Source organism: Ambystoma mexicanum, chromosome 2q (assembly GCF_040938575.1).
Source record: "Ambystoma mexicanum isolate Mex_15411 chromosome 2q, UKY_AmexF1_1, whole genome shotgun sequence".
NCBI lineage: Eukaryota > Metazoa > Chordata > Amphibia > Caudata > Ambystomatidae > Ambystoma > Ambystoma mexicanum.
In genome coordinates, this window is record NC_090924.1 from 92,984,155 (window position 1) to 93,000,990 (window position 16,836).

The following is a 16,836-nucleotide window of genomic DNA, read 5'->3' on the forward strand; positions in this document are numbered from 1 at the left end:
ACACTGGATACAGAAATTCACTGCAGAGGTTGTGATAGTCAAGATCAATCATATTGTGCATGATGCAAAGCCTTAAGCTGTTTACGATTGTAAAATTAGAGACGCAAAAGGGCACATGCGCCGAGACATATGCCACATTAATAATTCCAATGACAACATTCTTTGACGTATGAAATTAATAAAAATAATCAAAAATTTGCTATCGTAACTGGATTAAGTGGTGGCTTATGTCAGGCACCAATGCACGTTGGCAAACTATGGTAGCTGCACTTAACAGCAGAAATACAAGGGACATTCAGCAATTGTTGAGCATGGATAAAGAGAACAAAACTAAGATGGTTACTAATCCTATCAGTTAGTCACAATGTAGAAATCATATTGTACAAAATTGTAACCATTTATGTAATAACATTAAAGAAATTTCATTTAATAAAGAGAAGCCTAAAATGCGTGTATCTAAAGGTGACATATTGCTAGAAAATTTGAAAATAAAAGCATCTAGGGCACACGGTCCAAACGGGCTAGCCAATGCTACCCTAACAGGTGATTCTGCGGCCGGGTCTGGTATACTTGAGGTTTTGTTTAATGAGGTATTGCATTCAGGATGCATCCCTAGTACATGCAGTAAAAGCGATAATGGTGCCCATAGAAACAGAGGCATCGAACTATAGACTCCTGACAATGTTATATAGTACAGGGGGGATGTTCGCAGCTTTTCTACTGGATGAGCTTACCAAGTGGGCGGATAGTGACTGAATTCTCAACCCATAACATACAGGTTTTAGGGCCGGCTCCTCCACAACTCACAATTTGAGGTTGCTAGACATGTTGATTGAAAAGACAAAGAAGCGTTAAGACCCAGTCCTTTATGCCTTATTTGTTGATTTCAGAGCTGCTTTTGACACCATTTCTTGAGACTACTGTGCAGATTTGGTTGGACATCGGGGGGACTATATCGGACCCGACTGAATCTAATAGGGAGACAAGCAGGGTTGTGTCTTGGCCCCCCTATTGTTCAATCTGTATATTGCGGATTTGCCATCATGTCTTAAGCTAGTATCAAGCTGTCTACCAAAAATTGGTTCCTTCCATATTACGTGTCTTCTATATGCAGATGATTTAGTCATCTTCAACCATACACATTCTGGCTTAAAAAGGACCACCGGGAAGCTACGGTGATATGCAGCGATATGCAGCGGAAAATAACCTAATAATTAACTGAGAAAAAACTAGGGTTATGTTATTTGTAAATAAGCACCTGAAAAGAACTAGGCTAATCTCACTGGCGGACCTATTGAATACGCAAACAGTTATAGGTATTTGGACATTGATGTAGATTATGTGCATGTTCATCAACAAAATCTATGTATAAAGAAATAGAAATGCAGTTTTGCTTAGACAGACTATATAAAAAATGTAGTAATCAAACAACTGGTTTTAGCCTTCAGTGAATATCACATCTTTATAAAGCAATGTGTTTCTACTACAATTATGCATGGCATGGAGGCGCTTATCATTGATGACTTAGACTGGCTACATGTCTCAGAGGGCAATTTTTGGGAAAACATCATGAGACTGCCAGTCTATGTCCCAATGGCTATACTTAGAAATGTCCTTGTCAAACAGGGTCTTTGATATATAAAATCTATGACGAACCCTAGCAGTGCATTGCTAACAGTGCTTGGAAGTACAATGCAACCAAAGAGAAATAGAAACAAAAGATGTGTGGCAACTGTAATAGGTTTTTTCAATAAGATTAGTTGGCAGCCAACTTGGAACAAAGAGTTTCATGTACTTAAAGGATCTTTTGTTTGGAAGGCTGAGAGATGGGATTGGCTTCAAAATTTCAATTGTTTATGTGCAATGAAGAATTATGCATGTATTGCAGATAGAATGTTTACATTTAAAATTTCACAAAGTTATCTGCTTCTCTGCCCTCCACCGGCTACGCGCCTGTTTCTTTTACTATTGCATATTAATAGACTTCCAGTCTTGTCTGTATCAGGTTAGTATTACAATTAGCTAATGACAAGAGGCATTGTAGAATATGTAAAATAAATGCTGAGATTGAAACAGGGAAAGATGTCCTTACTGTATATATTTTTTTTGTTTGTTTGTGGTTACAGAGTATCCTTTACAAAATTAGATACACACTAAAAGCACATAGACAGTAAAATACATAAAATATACAACAAAATGAATCCTCTATATCTGCACAATACAAAACAGCTATAAACAATATAAACAAAATACTGCATCCCAGAATGAATAAGATTTAGAAAATCATACTCCATACATATTAACAGACAACCATCACATCATTGATCAAATAGTAATTAGTATCATGATATTTCAGAAAAGAAAAGCCTATATCAAACTCATTGATTATTTGTTTCATGAGCCGAGAGACTTTCTTGATTTTAGGGGACAGCATTTCATGCACCACTTAGCACATGTAACCACTTAAACCAGAATTCACAGTCCACAATACATCTTCAGATATCTAAGGACTGTCAATTGTAGCCTAATTCGATTGCCATGTACCATATCTAACCATAATGCAGTAAGGTCCACCCACTCAGTGTTGGGGACAAATTGAGAAAAGCATTTGATTTGTTCCGTCCTTAAACTAACACATTCTGTCAAAAATGTTTTAGTGTTTCTGGTGGAACCTCATTTTTACAATATCTGCATATGGGAACTGGATCGAGTGCTCCCGACCTAATGTCCAGAATTTAGCCTGTATCAAGGACATTAAATCGAAACCTCGTAAAGTCTTGCCTACACGCTCTAACAGGGAATTTAAGTAAGTATGGTTCAGTGATGCCCATTTTTGTACAGTTAGAGACCAATTGGCAATATAGTTTCTTGTTCTGAACTTCTGTGACCGTGGTGTTCCAATCCCAGTGAAGGAGCAAGCTCTTAATCTTCATCGGGTTGGAGATCAGTAACTCACGGGAGACCCCTACTTTTTCAAAAGATTCACAAGCTTCCCTAAAAGCAGTTTCCTATAAAGTGCAACCCTTTGCAATTCAATTGTGCTTGAGATGGAGAAAAGCCCCAATTCATAACGAATAGCAGCGGAGGGAACGCACTTCGGAAGACACCTAGCCATAGTTTTTAGAAAGCGTGCCTCGTACTTCACAACTTCCTTCCTAAACCAGAACAGGGCAAATTCAAGACCATAGATGAACTGTGCAACTATTTTATTTCTGTACATGGGTAGGCACAGTAATAAGGTAAATTTCCCATACCTGTTGTCAATTTTCTGGAACTGTGTAGAGGACTAGTTTTCTTGTCAAGATAGTCACAATAATGTACCTTTTTCTTGTCTGCAAAAATAGGATAGTCCAGATATCTAATAACGTGGCTCACTGAGAGTTTTACATTGTCTAGGAACCAGGAGTATTTTATGGGACTTTTCCTATAGCTTAATCGCAATATAACAGTTTTCGTGTAATTGATTAGTAGAGAATTTGCCAGTATTGAGTTTTTGAAGGACGTAAGAAGCCGTTGCAGGCCAATGGGAGTATGGTCATACAGAGTCACATCATCGGCGTATGCAGACAAGAAGACCTTAACTCCCTCAACCTTTGGTGAAGCCAGAGAAATTCCGTTTAGGTGCGTACCCACGTCGGAGAAGTACAAATTAAAGACAGTGCGGGCAAAAATGCATCCTTGTCTCAGGCCGTTAAGTGACTTAATTTCCTCTGACAATGCTCCATCAGTACTCAATCGCACTTTGATTTTAGTATCTTCTTGTAGATAGTATAGAATAGACAGCAGGGGGACAGACATACCTAGTGCGTAAAGTTTAGTCCGTAACGTCGTTCTATTTACCATATCAAAGGCAGGCGTCAGGTCAATTGAAGCCAGGTAAATCGATGAATTCCCTGTTATCCATGCCTGTTGCTGCATAATATTAATCAAGAAGCCACCTGCATCTGTGCCCACATGCTTCCTAAATCCAAATTGAAAGGGAGATAGAATCCTAAATTCCTTCATCCAATCGTGTATGTACTCCAGATTAATCGAGGCAAAGATTTTAGAATCAGCGTCCAACAGGGCGATTGGTCTGTAGCTAGAGGGGCTAGAGCTTTCACACTTTTTATAAATGGGGACAACAAAGGACATATGCCAGCTCTTCAGAGTGACCCTAGTAATCACAATGTCCTTAAATAGAAAGTACAAGATTTTTGCCCACAGATCTGGATTACCCTTGAGAACTATATTGGCAAGTAAATTTGGACCAGGGGCCCGAGACGCGGAGCATCAAGCAATCATTCTACGAATAACCGCCAAGGTAAAAGGGAGAATCCACAGACACAACTGGACATCCTGAGGCACAACCCAGTTCATTTTCGGTGAGCTGTATAGAGTGCCAAAGTGCCCTTCCCAAACCTCAGAGGGAATACATACAGTTTGGGCTCTTAATTGGACATTGTCTCTCTTGTTTATTAGTGCCCAGAAGTACCGGGAGTTCATGGCAGAATGAGAGTGAAGCATGTTTTCCGCATCATTCTGATATAATTTGGCACTTAATAATCTAGCTCTTGATTTCCATTTATTTTTTAACAGTCTTCAGCCTGCAACTGAGTAAGATATTACCTTGCATTTTCAAAAGGGAGCACATTTCTCAGTTACTCTCTCTCTTGAGATTATGCATTGCTGGATTGAATGAATGCATGTGGGTATAGCAGGTTGCAGTTGTCTCTTAATTCTGTAGGATGTTTTCCCCCACTAGTCCATGCCCTGCAATATTCCTGTGCATTGCTTGCATCAGGAACATCAGAATGGCCGCCGGAAAGCATGCTGCTCGTTAAAAATCACCCAAAAGTGCACAGTAAAAATCTGAAAAAATAAGCCACCATCCACTTTTGCCTATGTCAGCAATACCACAGGAGACAACTGCCAAAACCCATCACTTGGCTGCCCAGAGAGCAAGACTGATTGCAAAAGAAACACAGAGCTTTTTTTCTTGGTTGTCAAATTAGCAAAAATCATGTCTCACAAACCACCCAAAAGATCCACCCTCCTGTTGGGTGTTGAACATCATTCTACTTCAAGAATCCACATAAATATAATCTCAGCAGAAGTATATGTTATCTCAACAAAGTCCACATTTGAAGATGGTTGCTGGAAAGAAATCTGTCAAAAATGGGTGCAATACCATTACTCGCCTCTGTCAGACGCTGGCGATTTCTAAATCTGACAGGAGAAACTGTGTCTCAAAAGCTAAATATGCCAAGAAAGGGACTTCCATCAAATGCAATACAGGGTGCCACACATTGATTTTCATGTTGAAAAAGACTGGAATTGAAGATATGTTTGCTTATTTTAAATTTGCAACTGTAATCTTGCACAAGGGACAATGTTAAAATGGACTATAAGGTAACCTGAATCAGCTAAAACTTCAAAGAGGCTTTCTTCCCCTGAGAACACCCCACCCTGTTCCCTCCCACCAAAAGAAGAGTATATCGGATTGGGATGCTAATGAGAAGGGGAGTAGACTTCATCTACAGTTCTGGGAAAGAGACAATGGAGTCCTTGAACTGAATGGAAATGCTAATTCGGGTGTGACTGACATCAACTGCCCTGGCAGGAAGACAAGCCATGTGACTCTCTGACTCAGCCAAGCTTTGGAGGCGGGCCAGACTGAAAATGTGGATTTGAAATTGGACTAAATATATGTTTAAGGAAAAGACTTATAAAATATTGTACCAAACTGACAAGAATATGAAACTTAGAGATTATTAAAATGAAAAATGAGCTCACAGTTTAAAACTAATCTGGAATCTGTGAGATATTCAGAGACTGAACCATGAAATTGTTCATATTCTAGCAATTGTGATTATGTTAGGAACATGAAACATTACAGGAATATGCCCAGGTGGTATGTGCATGTATGTATAAAAAATCGTACAGATCCGAAAATGTGTAACCAAACAAAAGTGCGAAAAATTGTCAATATGAACCAGAACTCGTAGGAAGATAAGATTTTGACAGAAACGTATCTTAGGCAATCTGTGATGTGTATATGTATTATTAACAAGTTGTGCATATTGAAAATATGTTTTTTGGGAAAAATAGTTTTTCTGGGTAAAAGCAAAGGGGAGGTTCTTCCCTAGGTTGTAAATGGCAGCATCACTCTGACACATGATGACACCTCATGACACACTGTTCCTTTCTCAAATCAGGGGACAGGGAAGTCTCTGACCTATCAGATTCTTAGAGGGTTGGGCATAGACAATCAGCCTCCCCACCCACTTTGGAAAATGGATAAATAGGGACTGCTGAGGACAGGCAAGACACACACTCTTTCACTCATCAACTGATCCACTGGCGAAGCACCCTGCAGGAAGATCCAGACTCCAGAACCAGACTCCAGATCGATACTCTAGAAACAGACTCTAGAACCCTGAAGCAGAGGCCTAATCCAAAAAGCTGAACCCTTTTCAGCAGGCTATTAGAATCTTTTGCAACCTGATTCTAACCCCAAACTTCCATGGGGCCTAACTAAACCATTCAACAGCCTGGCTGAGCTCTTTTGCTTCTGGCCAAGAACCCGTGCTAGAACCCAAGATCCAGACCAGTCCAGCAGAGCTGTAACCCAGAACCTGTCAGATACAGTCCAAGAGGCTGTGCAGACCAGAGTGCCTTGCTGAGAGCAGAGTCCAGGTGCCCTGATCCTGTCCGGTGGCTAGCGGAGTCCAAGCCAAACCCTTGACCAGATCTTTGACGGATCCATTTTAAACCAGAGTTGTGAGTATTTAGCATAGAACTGTCCATAGTCAAGTAATCCATCCAACCCATTCCAACATATCCAGACTGCATAGTAGAATCTCTTTTGTCTATTCTGAATCCTTTCTCATCCATCTAATCCTGTGATAATTGTTAGTGTAAGCCAACCTGTTTGTAATTCAAAGCGCAATTTTATTAGAAAACTTGACTCCTTTTGAGAAAGATCAACCTCTACTAAAACCTCTGTAACTTTTGAACCGTACATCCTAGAAACAAAATTTAAATGTCTTTTTGAAGCTAACTTCCTCAGGTTTCAGACGATCACAACTTATAGTTGTTCCGTAATCGTGTTTCCCGCACACAGAAAAGTTGCCACGAATTTGCATTTGGCTCAATTTCACCACCTCTAAAAACAGCTATTTCTTGTTTTCAACTTCTGAATTTCGTTTTCCAGCTGCTAACCATTCAACAATCATTGCTAGTCTCTACCTGAACCAATCCAAAGCTACTCTCACTAGTTCTGAATCCCATTTAGAGAATTAAAATCATGTTTAGCATTTTCCCATTCAACTCAACCACATTTAAAAGCAATTGACCTGTTTTAAAATCATTACTATTCTCTCTAAGCTTGCTGGGGGCAATCGGGATTGAAACTGCAATTGTTGATTGTTATTCCTGATACCTGTGTGCCCTCATTCATCTCTTCATATTGCATATTGGGGGGAGTGAGTAACAACAGGGGGAAAGAGTGATTATATTGTCTTTGGTTGAATTCATATCAAGTTTCCTTCTGTGTTGCATTCTTTCCTATCACTGCATTTCCTTGAACCACACAAAGTTATTCTCTGCTACATTATTCTTCCTATTCCTACTCCTAATTGATTAAAGAGATTGTTGATATTGTCATATTACCCATTGCCGATCATTGTTCATATTCATAAGTGTGATATTCAGTTATTATCCATATTTATAAAAGTGTGTTATATATATATATTGTTCAATTCTTCAAATAAATCTTTTAATTTGCAAAACAAAACTATTTCTTGGTTCAGTGAGACCGGGGGAATTCAAAGAGAGGGGCGTAATATAAGGGTACATCATCCTGAATTAAAAGAACTTTTGACATAAAAATATACAAATAAGGGTTTCCATTGGGCATCCCATACTAGGCATTGCCTTAGTTGGAGTGCTGGATTGAAATCACTTACAATTCCCAAAGGTCCCAGTATTACACAATTAACATATTTCTCAAAGTTACCATGTGTGTAGATTGTCAACTTTTTATTAAAACCACACATTTTATAGTCTTGCAGAAACACTGTATTGACTTTTGAGATGTTGTCACTATGCCCAGTGATTCTATTGCAGGGTTTGTTAAGTTCTAACAGTGGTAAAAAGGTTCCCTTAAAGGGGACCTGAAGAGCTTGAAGAGAGACTTTAAGCATTTTATGATCACTGTCATTTGTTTGAACAATAGCAAAATCTGAAATGAGGTTAAACACGTCATGTTTAAAAAAAATAATCTGTAGCAGAGCATGCAGTCCCATTAGACCATGTATTGTGGTCCTCGGTAGCCCCCAATAGATCATTCACACAGTGTAGTCCCAATCAGAAAGAAATTGATACCACATAGCTCCCTGTTGGATTTTCCGGGAGGAGCGACTATCCACCAGAATTGTACTACGGCCATCATGCGCACAAAATTTCCCTGAACATACTTCAGGGTTAAAGTCGGCTGCAATAACAATATTGAAGTTATTGCACATCTCATGACATTCCTTAATAGTGCAATCAATCATTGCTAGGAATTCCTTCAAATCAAGATCAGGACACCAATACACATTAACAATCATTAAATAAACCGGAGAATCAGACAGACCAAGTTTTAAAAGAATTGCAATACACCCCCTATGAATATTAAATGTCTGAACACTTTTAAAAAAGAGGTTGGGTTTAACTGCACTAGAAGGTCTGCCTTTGGATTTTTTAAGTGCCAAATCTTGATGTACAAAGAAGCCATCCAGAGATAGGGGGGTAAGAGCCCAATTATCCTGCAAGCAAAGAATAATAGCATCATGTAGGAGTGCAGCACTCGAGGACGACTGCTTAAGCATATGATTTCCCCTAGAGTTCCATCACAAAAATATTAGAGGGCGAACATTCTAGGGATTATCTTTAATAGCATGGATTTTAGTAACGGAGTCTCTGAGTATCTGAGCCAACCACATCAGGTCTGGCTCTGTTCTGAGGTACAGTTAAGTATTCCCTTCATTTTTTTTTTGCTGCATTCCCACGTTTGATTCTCTAGAATTCCTGCCCTGTTCGCCTTCCCATGACTTAAAAAAAACCCTTGTTCAAGAGTTCCAGATCAAAACCAAAACAATGCAAGGACACTTTCACCGAAAATACAAGTTCCAGGATAGTTCTCGAGTAGAATACTATCCTTACATAGTCGTAACTAGTGGGGTGAATGTAGTCTACAAGTTTGATATCCCTGCAGGAGATCAGAGATAGTCTGGGAACCTCACTAAAGAAGGACAGAATTCTCTCTCGATTGAGTGATGGTGGACCTCCTTGTGTGAACATAAAGTTCAGCATAACACTTGGGTAATTCAAAAAGTGAGGCTGCCTCCAGTCCACTCTATGTGGGGGTCCCAAATGTTATTGCAGATTTCCTTTTTCTTCAGAAATGTGAGAGTGTTAGCGCTGCCCTCAGCAGCGCCCTCTTAACAGGGACCCTCCTCCCAGTCCTTATATTGAGAATAATTTATGCCCAATTCTTGTGGCCGTCCCGCATTTTGCTGATCAGTTGTCACAGACATTATTTTTCCAGGTGGATTATGAATGAATAAGCTCGGTTGATTCAGCATTAAGTCCGGTCCTTTAGGTTGGCACATGATATCTGGATTGCCAGAGGACCAGGCGTCACTCAAGCCCCCATGCCTCAATGGGATGCTTGGTTGTGGGACTGAGGTGGCCGGATTTTTCTCGGACCGTCACATCAAATTAATGTCAAACGCAGATCTCTCAATCCTAACAGGATTACCTGGAGATAGAGTCTATTCAAAGGCCCAATTTATTTGGGGAGGCAGTTGCGGACCAAATTTTCTTGAGTGTTCAAGAAGGTTTGTTAAGGCCTGCTGGACTAGAATTTTAATTTCCACACTGGGTACAAGAGTTGCGTTCGTGGTATCAGTCGGCGACCCACCCGCCACTCCTCCTATGGCTATTTCATTTTTTTGTCCATTCAAGGGGATTTTACTAGTGTGTTTTGTATGGATGGGCGAAGGGGAGGGGGGCATTAGGATTTTGGAGGAGCCCTTCCCTTGCTCATCCAATAAGGTAGTGTTTGTCATTGCTTTAGGTTTCAGTGAAAAAAATTGCTTAATACCTGGACTATCACTGAGACACTCAGTTTTCAAATTTTCCAGAGTTAAATTAGCTTTTTTTTTTTAGGATAACTTTTTTTTGAAATGTTGTTATCTGAAGTGAGGTTTGAGCCCTTATGGCTTAATGTCCCTATCTGGGTATTTTTCCCAGGGACATTTTTTTGAGGTTCTTGTTTGTCTTTCGTAGACTTAACCCCTTATGGCTCATTGCATCTGTCAGAGTATTGGTGGCTTCACCATACTCTTTCACAGAATCAATAGCCAAGTTTGCACGGGGTAGATCGCATAAACCTTTATTGCTTTTTTTGATAGGTGGTTGGGACACCTTCAAGTCCAGAGCCTTTTGACTTTCTTCATCCAATTGTGTAAAGTCAAAGACACCTCCTTCCGCAGACAAGCCGCAGATGTGTCTAATGTTTGTGTTAGTATTCTGTGCCTTAAGTGAGGGTAAATTCTTACTTTTTTTATACTGATTTTTATTTGTTGTGCTGGAGATAGTGGCTCTTCGCATGAGGGACCTATCACGCATTTTCCTCTCTCTACGAGAGATGTGTGGCACAGGGACATCAGCGGATTCCAAAGAGGAATCCTTATCCATGTTTCCACCTTCCTCTTGCGACTGACCAGCACCTTCTTCTATGGCCTTCAGTAGGGCAGATGGACTGTCCGTGGCAGGGCTATCGTGGGGTGTCTCAGTATAAGGGTCACATACCACATGGTTAAGGGATCCGGAATTTGGCACAGGGAACAGTAGGGCAAGTTGGACCGCCATGCGTTTAAGTTGTTATATGTTAAGTGAGACCAAATTCTTTAGTTCCTCCGTACCAATTAAGTTTGCTGTTTGTTCCCCCTTCTTGCCATAGGACAGGGCATCAGCATGGGATTTAATCCCTAATTGTTTCTCGTCTTCAGTTTGGGAGATCTGATCGTGAGTGATTTTCCAGGCTGGCATTATGCTATTTCCTGAGGGCAAGCTGCACCTCTCAGTAGCAAAAACAAAGCCCTCCACTCTACTTATTTTCTCAGAGCTATCGAGAATCAAGAATCTCAGTTCTTGAATCTCCATATGGGTGCGCTCATGGCCCCTGTCCAGAAGATTTAATATTCTTGTCAGGACAGGAAAAGATGCATATGTGGCTGCAATGTCTTCCATATTAAGCCCCTCAAATGATGGGGCAGTATGTATTCCTGAAAAGGGGGATGGATCGGAGAAGCTGGCTGGAGCATTTTGGGGGAATGATAAAAGAGCTGCTCTGTCCCCCCCCCCCCCCCCCTTATTATCAAGTCCTGTACCCAATGTGTTAACTCCATCATCTGTATGCTTTTTTGAGCTGCTGGCTTCAGTTAAATGTGTGGAAGACCCGGAGTAAGATGCTTCATGAAGATGAACATTGTCGATGCCGCCCCCTCTGGCCCTGGCTGGGGTGGAGGGCCCCCTTGAGAGCCGCACCCTTCTATCCAACTCCGTCAAAACAGCGGGAGCCAACAGAGAGCTATCAGCCCGGGGTCTATAAGTGTCATGCTCTTCTAAATTCAAAGGAGGCTGTGAACCTAAATTATCATGCATGCTTAAAAAGCTTTTTTGTGATGGAACTTTCAAGAAGTCAGAATGACTAGATACATCGTAATTGCACTCCTTTTGAAGTTGAGGAGTTGAGACCATACTGATTGCACATGAAGGCTGCTCACCCTTGTTGGAGGACGTGTGTAGAGACATTGAGAGTGGCTGCAGCCTCTGACTGCTACCAGCATGGAGCACTTTAGTATTTACGCCAACAATCAGATTTGTCAGCGTGTGTATCTTCTTTTGCATAGTAGAGGATTTGACTAGTTTGCCACTACGTAACGAGCCCAACATAGTCTATGTGTAAGTTACCATGCACATTCACCACAGACACGGACTCTAGGATAAAGATCAAAAGGTGCCATACAGTTTATTTGCACTGTTGTGGGAGGATAGGGGTTAAGTTCTCCCAAATGTTGGCGAGTTGCAAACCTATACTCGTTATAGGGACCAGAATAACATAGCAGATATAGTTTCAATTGTCTTTCTTAGTCACAAACAACACACATATAATTGTGATGGACAGCTATACAAACCGCAGCCCAACGCCCATGCCAAGCCGCCAAACAGCCCAACAGCCTCTACACTTCTGGAGGCACTTCCGGATGCGCGCGAGCGATGCGCACGCACCGGAGTCTTTAAAGGTGAAACGTGAGAACGAAGCTGAAAGAGTGGCGTGGCGGGAGGCGGGCCGGCGTGCGGAGCTGCAGAGGGGAAAAGAAAACATAAAAATTGATTCAGGACGTTTTTGTCCGCAAGAGCGCAACAGCGCAAAGAGCACTGAAGCCCAAAAAAAACCAAAGTAAACTGGCAATATTAACGGAGTCCCAGTAAAACAAAGGCAGTCAATTCAGAGGATCCAGCGTGTCAGCCGAACAGCCTCTACACTTCTGGAGGCACTTTCGGATGCGTGCCTTACTGTATGTAAGGAGCTTAGTCCTATGCATATGGGTAAAATAGGCAATTTGTCCATGAAATGGAATCTATACAAAGTGAGTCCTTTTGGAAATGTTGTTTGAATTCAAATAATAAGGCACTTCATAAACCACTTTATAGGGTTTGGTGCGGAATTATCAACCAGCTTGACCAAAACTGAATGAATGTTATCTTTTGACTCCGCTCTATTTATTTATTTTAATTGTTCTAAAGCGCCACATGACCATGGGCCTCAGGGTGCACAAATAACAAAACAAGGGTATGCCGTAATGAAATTGTGGCAAAAATATCGCCTTCACAAAAAATGGTGGCAAAAATGCAGTGGTTTGACCCACTAAAGGTGTACCCCACTATGCCATTTAAGGGGAGTAGGGGTTGCGGGGGTGTTCCCCACTCCCCTTAAATGGTATAATGGGTCTGGGGGTTGCAAGGGTGTCCCCTGCATCCTTTACATGGATTGCGGCGGCAAAACCACAGCCTTTTTGCCGCAATTTTTGGTGTAAACGGCCATTTTTGCCACGATTTTAACACATGGAACCAAAACAAGACATGAAAACAATAAGGGGCAAGTCAGTAGGGAGAAATCAGCTCAACGTGCAGGAAGTGTGAGGTTGAAGAGATGGGTCTTGATCATTTTTTTAAACTCTTTGACTCTTTGGGAGCCTTACTCGTTCTGATAACAAGGGGAAGAGAATTCCAGGCTGAGGGGGCCTGTATGCTGTAGCCGCCAAATCTAACCAGTTTGAACATGGGTTGAAGAAGTCTGGACTGATCCTGGGACCGTAAGGTATGGGTTGGCTGGTATGATGTTAGGTGATTGATGAGGTATATGGGTGCCTCATGATTTCAGCATTTGTGGTCCAATGTTAGGAGCTTATGCATAATGCGATGTTTGCAGAGGAGCCAAAGGAGTTCCCCCCTGGCATTGGTGATGTGATAGGCCATGAATGGCATACACAGCACTTTTTTGGATAACTTGCAAAGCTGCGATATTAGCTTGGGAAGTACCCAGCAGACTGTTGCAGTGGTCCAAACGGGAGTTCACCAGAGCTGAGGCCAGCAAAGATCTGTTAGTTGGAGAAATAAAAGGGCAGATGTGGTTAAGAAGTTTGTTAATGTAACAACATGAGGTCCGAGTGTGTGTGACTTGATGTTTCATCGTGAGCTCGGCATCAAGAATGACACCCAGCATTTTCACACTCTTGGACACTGTAATTTTGCTGCCTCATATAGTGAAACTCTGGTAGTTAGTGGCCTTGCCCCTGAGGTGACAATCAAGAGCTCTATCTTGTTAATATTTAAGGCAAGCGAGTTTGCTGCCATCCAGGCCTGGATGGCATTGTAGATGGAATTTATGGCCATGGAATCCTGCGTGTATGTGCCTGAAAGCTCCAGTATGAACACGGTATCATCTGCATAGTTGGTGTATTGGAAACTCAGGTCATCAGGGGCATCAGGAGTCACATGATGTATATATTTATTAAAAAGTGAGGGAGAAATGCAGGATCCCTGCGGAATCCCATGGGTTACGGCTGCAGGGGAGGAACTGGCATCTTCCATGGCAACTCTATCATTGCAGGGCCCCAGAAAGGATGCAACCCACTGTACATCCATGCCAGAGCATGCAGGCCGGTCCTTGAGCCTGGCCACCAACAATGATTGGTTGACCAGGTCAAAGGCTGCTGGGAGATCCAGCAGCATCAAAAGGGCTGACTAACCTCTATCCACAAAGCTGGTGAGGTTGGATTTTAAATCTAGCATGGCAGTCTTAGTGCCATGTCTAGCTCTGAAGCTGGACTGCCGTGGGCCAACAATGTTATTACTCTACAAGAATTTCTGAAACTGAAGATAAGCCACACAGTTCATGATCGTTAGAAGAAAGGGCACGTTGGTTATGGGGCGATAGTTTTTAGCAATCAGTGGGTTAAGATTGTTCTTCTTCAATAGGGGCGTGATCTAGGCCTCTTTAAGTATAAGGGGGACATGGCTTTCGGAAAAGGAGAGATTAATCAATTTAGTCACCCAGTTGACTAGAATATCCAAACAGCTTATGAAGATATTAGAAGGGCGACTATCGCTCAGGCAGGAAGTAGGTTTCAGACCTGAAATGATATTCTGCATTTCAGCTTCAGTACATTGGTAGAAATTAAACTCTAACCGGGCCTTCTTGTCTTGCGGACAGGGAGGGCCAGAGGGGGAGTCGAGAGCATCCCCGTTCTGAGTGGTTGTCCCTTTCTGGCAGAGAATTTGCGTGTTGATGACTTGTGATTTTAGCGGCAAATTCATCATGAATCCTCTGGCACCAAGCTGAGTCTTCATTGGTGACTAGTTTCCTGGCCACTTAGCCTTCAAATTCCCTCAGGATCAAAAAGCCTGGGCAATCATATTGTTGAAGCTCGTGGTCTTTGGCTCCATAATGGCAGCCTTAAAGTTCTTCACGTATTGCTTATATGTGAACAACGATTGGGGCCATGGGTGTTTCCGCCAATCCCTTTCCGCAGCCCTCTTTGAGTGTCTCAGATCAAGGATGGAGTCATTGAACCAGGAGTTCTTATTAGTTTCTGGTTTCTTCAATTTGTTTTTAACTGGCGCAATGGCATCCACAGCCTCCCTCAAGGCATCTGAGAGATGCACGACCAGGTCAGTTGAATTGTTGAAGCATTGAAGAGGGCGTAACATAGAGGTGAGTGAGTCGGACAGTTTCTGAGGACTGATGTTTTTCAGATTTCATTTTTTATTTTTACAGATCTGGGAATGGCGTTCAAACTCATCGGGGGAGCTGGGGCAAGGACTAAAGTGGTCACTATGCAGTGATCGGACCACGCACAGGATGTAGCAGAGGTATTAGTGATGGGTAAACGGTGTGACAATACGCAATTGATCGTATGATCACCTATATTTCTCCCTCCCCTCCATGCACTTTTCCTCTCCCCCTCTCCCATACACTTGCGCGTTCTCAATGTCACTGGGCCTAGTAAGATCATTGTTTCGTTCTCCCCTGTTCCCCTCCCTTGCCTTGTCGCGCTCTGAAACACCTCTCTATGAGCGCGATATAAATAAAATATCATATCACATATGAGTAGGCTCTTTCACCCATTGGAAGAAACTGATGGTATCCAAAGCAGTGCAGAGGGAAACTGCATGTTTGTCCAATGGATCATCTATATTTTATTCTATACATTATACTTTATTATGAAAGGTTTTATGAAGTTGATATTTGGGTATCAATGCAATGTTTTTTATTAATTTTTAAAATGATTAAGAATGACGATTTTATGTAAATGTGAAATTTGAATTATTGAAACATGAATTACTGAAAACGAGAAGTATTGACATTGTGTTCCTGTTATTAGTTTAGTATGTATAGTTAAATATATATAAATGTCTGTTTTAGTTTTGTTGAATATATTTTATTTTTTTATGTGAAAAGTGTATGTATAAACTATATCACATTACAGTAAATAAATAAATAAGTTATAAAGTGTCTTTACCCTCGTCTTTGTGGTTATGTGCAGTAAAGAGGAACAGGCTCGGGCCTCTGAAAGGGCTGCTGCTCCATGCATGGCGCTGCCAGGGTCTGTAAGGGCAACACTAAAAAAGTGAGGCATAACTTTGAATCCATCAAAATATTGGCAAATGCTCTGGGCAGACTTTCATTCCATCTTTTTCTAGCCCCCCTTTGCAAAAACAGAAAATTACATAAGCCAAAAACAGCTTTGGGCCCACCAGAAAAAGGGCAGCCAATCCCAAACTGGCAGGTCACATCCCTTCTGCACAAGACCACAAGCAACCCCCCCATATGGGTTTGTCAGTGAACCTTTGAGATTTAAATATTGATTCAGTGCAAGATTTCTGTCTGCTTTCAGCTCATGGTAATTATTGGAGTAAATTCCCATATTCAGTGTTTGAACAGTTTGAGATCGTGTTTTCAAACCACGTATGGTCATGCCACATATATGTGCAAATATAGTGCATGTGGCGTGAAAGCGCGTGTGCAGTGTTTTACACACATGCGGTAATACTGATGTCACTGCATGTATGCGGTAAGTCCATATACGCACTGTTACTCTGAAGGGGGAGGGATACATCAGAATACAGGATGCGCGGGGACAGGATATATAAGGGCACGTTGCGTTTGCACGATGTTTATTAACCGTTATGGCTAAAGTCAAGAGGACAGTGAGAGTGAGATCATATAGAAAGAAG